The 5,915-nt window shown below is 45.8% G+C and overlaps 1 pseudogene; it reads left to right on the top strand.

Moving 5' to 3' along the window:
* The first annotated feature begins 5,697 nt into the window (after nucleotides 1-5,697).
* On the top strand, nucleotides 5,698-5,915 carry LOC115062708 (annotated as a pseudogene).

Below are 5,915 nucleotides of genomic sequence, written 5' to 3'. Positions count from 1 at the left end.
TATTTAGATACTCAAACATCAGTGCTACATTGATTTTTTAACAAAGAGACAATGAAAAATAATATTCTCATCATTTAAAATTGTTCTCTGAGAAAGTTAGCCTTAGGGAAGGCAAGAAAAACATATGCAATGTCCAAAAGCCTAAGGAGGACTTGGGAAGTGGAGGTATGTGTTAGTAATGTTATATGTTATGTATAAGTTAAAATACACACACTGGGAGGCAATGTTTCACAGTCAGTTCACTGGGTAAGAGCAGGCTTAGACCATCAGGTCCACAGTGAAAGAAAGTTCCAGGTTTTATCCAGACCTTTGCGAAGAGAAGCAGGAAACTGAACTACTATCTTTAATAGGCCCTGAAGAATCAACACACTCTATTTTCTTGATCACATGGTCATCATTTAAACCCATAAAGAGGCTGGGGGATGGCCAGGAACTGTTCTGATTAGTCCTGACTTCAGACAAGTTAACCTTTCTCTTCCTCAGTTTCCTAATCTGAACGTTTTACAGGGCAGTGGTGAGAATCATGGTAAAGTCCTGGCTGTGTGAGTCCCTGAAAAGCATGGACTTCTGAACAGAGAGGTGTATGCATCTTGGTTGGCTTGTACCTCCAGCTAAATTGTTGTTGTTGTCATTATTGATGCTGTTGTTGTCATGTGAAATATATTTGCATGAGTGCACATGCTCATGCCTGTGTGGAATCCAAAGAAGGATGTCAGGTGTCTCCTTCCTGTCACTCCCCACCCCCATCTCCATCCTCTACAGCCCTGGAATCACAGGTGCTTGCTGCAATACCTGCCTTTTTCATGGGTGCCGGGGATCCAAACTGGGGTGCTCATTCTTGGGTAGCAAGAGTTCTTACCCATTGAGCCGCCTCTCCAACCCTCTGCTAAATTATTTAACATGTGATTCACAGCATGCCTGGTACTGCACCATGGTGCTACAGCACTGGGGCTAAGCAATTGTAAGTCAAGTCCTACTCATCAGGGGCTTAGAGCTAGGTCTACAGAAAAGACAGACCACCTAAAACTGATGTGCTGCAGTTCAGGGCAGTGATAGGCCAAGTGGCTACGTGAGGATCAAGTGCATACACAGTGACAGCATACACAGTGACAATATGTGGCAACTGTTGATGGAGAGGCTCAGCAGAGTTCCTCAAGAGAGCCACTGAGAGGGTTTTCAAAGGGAGCAGGAATTCTCTCTGCACTCCAGGATCTTCTTTTTGTATGCTGCTGTCCCAGCATGGGGCCACATCTCTGTGGTCATTTATGGCATTGTTCGTAATTTTCTTCGGCTACACTAGTCTCAGTTACCAGCCCCAGAGAGAAGGAAAGTGCCTGCTATTCATCTTTATAGCCCCAGCATGTGACCTGTACTTGGTGGCATTTAGTAAAAGTTGGCTGGAGAGTGAATGCTCAGACCACATTGCCACTATTTATAACACTGACTGCCACCAACGTCTCCCTTTCAGATACTGAATTGAATGTATTATTTTTCTAAGTTTTCTAAATGTCGGCAGTCCATTGCCTCCTTAACAAACAGTTTCCAAAGTTTGTGGATTCTTATTTTTTTTACTTCCATTTCCTCTATCAGCAACTCAGTTGAGGGGCATGGGGAATACCGCTTCATCTCTGAATGCTTGCAGTAAATGGCTGGCCCCACCATGACAACCTCTTTCCAGGTCACTTCTGCTGGTCTGTAGTTCATCCTGCCTATCTATCCAGACTCCAAGATTAGAAGCAACTTCTCTTGCTCCTAATCGAGTTGTTCTAGTCATCTCAGACACTGGTAACCTGGGTTTTAATCTTTCTTCTGACAACAGCTTCTAACCACTGCTAGAGTGTCCAGTCCTTACTACAGCCTCATGGGAAACTATATCTTGCCTATTTCACAGATGGGGAAATTGGGTCTCTTTCGTATGAACTTGCCAAGGTCACACAGCTGGCATTTGATATCTAACTTCAGAGCTGTGTGTGTGTGTGTATGTGTGTGAGAGAGAGAGAGAGAGAGAGAGAGAGAGAGAGAGAGAGAGAGAGAGAGAGGTGGATAGGATTTCACTATGTAGCTCACATTGAACCTGCACTCACCTTGTAACCTGGTCTGGCCTTAACCTGTCCAGTATCCTGTCTCAACCTCCTGAGAGGGTGCTCAGGTAGTAAGTATATGTGCCATCATACCTGACCAGAGTTCTTGACCTTGCCTCAAGCAAAATGGCCCCTTCTAGAGAAAACCTGTTGATAGTTTCATATACAACTCTGTTAGTCCATGTTGCTTTGCAGTTAGTAACAATTGAAATGTAAATGTGGGCTGGGGATATTGCTTAGTGATAGATTGTTTGTCTAGGACTCACCCGGCCTTGGGTAGGTGCTCAACATACCAATGAAAGAAGAAGAGAGGGCAGGATGAAGGGAAGGAGAGGGGAAAGAGGAAAAAGAAAGAGAAGACTCCCCCCCCCATGTTAGTAAAAATGCTGTTTGTCTGCACCATTCCATGGGAGAGAGGAGGGGAGAATAATGGAACGGACTAGCCCCAAATGAGTCTGGTTTTTAATAGTAGAAACTATAAGAAATTTGTCTAGAAAAAAAGGCAAAATTAAAGTTGAACTTGGAGAGAGAACCATAGAAATTTCTTTCTTAGAGACTGTCTGAGTACCTCAGAATCTGTAGAAATTTCTATTTACTTTCGTTTTCATTTATCAAGACATTAAAATGTTCATCACAATAAAGGTGCTCAAGTCAGCAATGTCCATATAGAAACACTGGTCAGCTTGGACGGAAGAATGAAGAAAAGAACTGTCCAGATGAGCAACTGCAGGGGTGGTTCCTGGCACAGTGGAGAATAGGCCCTGAAGCAGGCCTGCAAGTGTGAGTTCCACACATTGTGCTACATGAAGCTGCTCTCCATCCCGAAGGCTGCAGGAAGGGGTCACTGGTGTGGTTATGGACCAGACCTGAATCCATGTAAAGATGGTATAACAGCAGCTCATTTTTCTATTGTTGTCTCTAAACAAAGCATCAAGCACATGTATAGTTCTCTCACTGCAAAAAAATCTAAGAGATTATTCAATTCAGACATTTTATTTTATACCCGGGGTAACCCAGAGAAGTTAAGTGATTTGCCAAAGAACACAAACCGGCTGATTTATAACCACAGAACTCACCACAAGACTTTCCTGTGTGTGGCATTAATAGAACTGTTCTGGTCAGGGCCGAGGGATGACAGTGTAATGGATTTTGTCCTGCTAATCTGTCAAGTCCAGCCACACTGCTAGTATGAAATGCCCTCCAACAGATTCGTGAAAGAAAGGAAGGCTTTCTTATGTTGTAGGACGTACAGCTGGGTGTCCCTGGCGGGGGTGGGAGGGTGGGGGGCTGGGGGGATAGGGATGACGGGGTGGGGAGGACTCAGTCCTGCTCACTGCTCTCTTGCTACTGGTTCTCTGCCTGTTCTCTCTCACGGTCACACTCTGCGGGCTCCTGGGGACTTCAGGGTACCCCCGTGAGCACCAGCATCCTGGCTCCCTCCCTATGCTCCTGAGCCCTTCCTGTGTGTCCTTCCCTACACCACATACTAACTTTGTATTGTTTCACACCTCAGTGGCATCTTGGTATATGAGTATATTTCCATTCTATAGATGAGGATGCAACGGGACTCAGAAGCAGAGTGGCCTGAGGAGCCCCGCTGCAGCTCGAAAGCTTCGTAAACTTAAGCAGGATCTGGGCAGACTGGGAATCAGGGTAGGCTGTAAAATGGGACGACAGCCCTGCAGCCCTTAACTCTTGCTTCTGAGGTAACTTTGGTTTGTTTATTGTGACAGAGTCTCTCTGTGTGGCCCTGGATGTCCTGGATCTCACTCTGCAGACCAGGCTGGCCTCGAACCCACAAAGATCTGCCTGCATCTGCCTCCTGACTGCTGGGATTAAAGGGGTGTGTGGCTGCCATCCATTTCAATGAGGTGATTTATTAGCTACTTTGCTAAAGTACCTGCTCCCATGTAAGCAGTACACACACACACACACACACACACACACACACACACACACACACACTGCTCTATGTGCTGTTTAGTCTTCAGGACACATTACCTCTTCTTACACATCTTGAGTATGGAACCTTGCCACTGTCAGACCCGCCCTACAGCATCACCTCTGCACACCCACTTTCCCTGGCACACACTGGTGCTTGCCTACCAAGTGTGGTTCCTGAGCACTTGACAGTCTGCTGGTCTGAACTGAGATGTGTTACAAGTAAAAGACATGCATGGAGGACCTGGAGATATGGCTCGGTGGTTAAGAACATTTTCCGTTCCTGCAGGGGGCTGTAGTTCAGTTCCCAGGACTCACGCACAGCACAGAAGCCTGTAACTCCAGTTCTGGGAATTCTGACATCTGCTTCTGGTTCCACAGGGCTTCATGAGTGTACAGCATGCCACATATGAAGGCAAGACACTCACACATGTAAAAATCTTTTTTAAAAGCGATAAATATGGAACACCAGAGACTACTATGTAAAAAGTGCAAAATATCTTACTAATAAGTTTTTGCACCAGTTACATAAGAAATATTATTTCTAATATATTCAACTTGTAGATATCCCAAAATATATGACATTAGTTTTAGTTTTTATAAGACATGTAAGGATTTTTTGTATGTGTGGCTCCATTTTGGTTCAGCATTGTAGAGTAGCTTTCTACGCACCGTCATTGTTACTGTTTATTGTTGGTTCGCTATGGCTTTCTATGCTCTGTTGTTGTTATTGTTCATTTGTTGGTCTGCTGGTCATGAATGACAGGCATCATGTCTGAGTTGTGTCTGGAGGCAATCTTCTTGTCTCCAAAAGAAATGTCCCCTGAGTGACCAGTGAGATGAAGTGACCACACAATCTTAGAAAACATGGTGAACAGCAATTCCCCAAGTTTCCCAGCCTCTTAACTTTTCTCGTGTCTTAGGAAGGATTGAGATTTCTTCTGTCCCAGTGAGACAGAAACTCAGAGATTTAATACATTTGGTTTCATTTGGGGTGGTGGTGATGGAGTGGGGGGTGCTGCAGCCCCAGCTCACAGGAGGTCAAATCCCCTGAGTGTTTACAGTCTCATTTACCCTGGCAATGGTAGTCCACCCAACGTGATCTCTCGGCCAGTGTTTTGGTTTAGCAAGACACTTTCCGCAGTGATCTGAAGTGGAGATTGTATGCCTAGTGGTGAGACAGCCGCTCTCTCTGGAGAAGTGTCCCACCTGTCCCACTTTCACCATCTTGGGTCCTCTCAGTAGTGCCCTGCACTCATCAAGATATCAAAGCTGACCCAGGCCATGCCACCCACCAGCACTCTGCGTCTCTTCTCTTCATCTGCCATCTCAACAAGGATGATGCTGGTGTATGCACTGCCCCGGGACTCCATTTTGAGAACCACAGGCTCTCTGCTATTACCAGAGGTGATTCTAGGTTGGTTTTTTTCTGTTTTGTGGTTATTGTTGTTTGAGACAGTCTCTTTAGATACCCTTGACTGTCCTGGAACTCATCCTGTAAAGCAGGCTAGCTTCACAATCAGAGACTCCCCTGCCTCTGCCTCCGGCATGCTGGGATTAAAAGCGTGTTTTAAAAACCCATCTTTCCGGTAGGAGGTCCTGGGTGACTTTGGACGTCTGCTCAGCCAGGTTGCAGAAGCGGCTTAGCGTGTGTAGGTAGGCCTGTGCCACAAACATGCTCCACCAGCTCCTCGGGCAAGCCAAGAAGCATCCCAGCGGGGTACTGGAGCAGCACTGTGTGTGATGTGCTTGACACTGTTCAATCCAGATGTCAGCTGGGACAGGAAGAACAACCCAGAGCCTTGGAACAAACTGGGTCCCAATGAACAATAGAAGTTCTGCCCAGTGAATGTGGACTACAGTAAACTGAAGAAAGAAAGCCCCGACTTCTAA

Source organism: Mus pahari, chromosome 20 (assembly GCF_900095145.1).
Source record: "Mus pahari chromosome 20, PAHARI_EIJ_v1.1, whole genome shotgun sequence".
NCBI lineage: Eukaryota > Metazoa > Chordata > Mammalia > Rodentia > Muridae > Mus > Mus pahari.
This window is presented reverse-complemented; position numbering and strand designations above follow the sequence as displayed.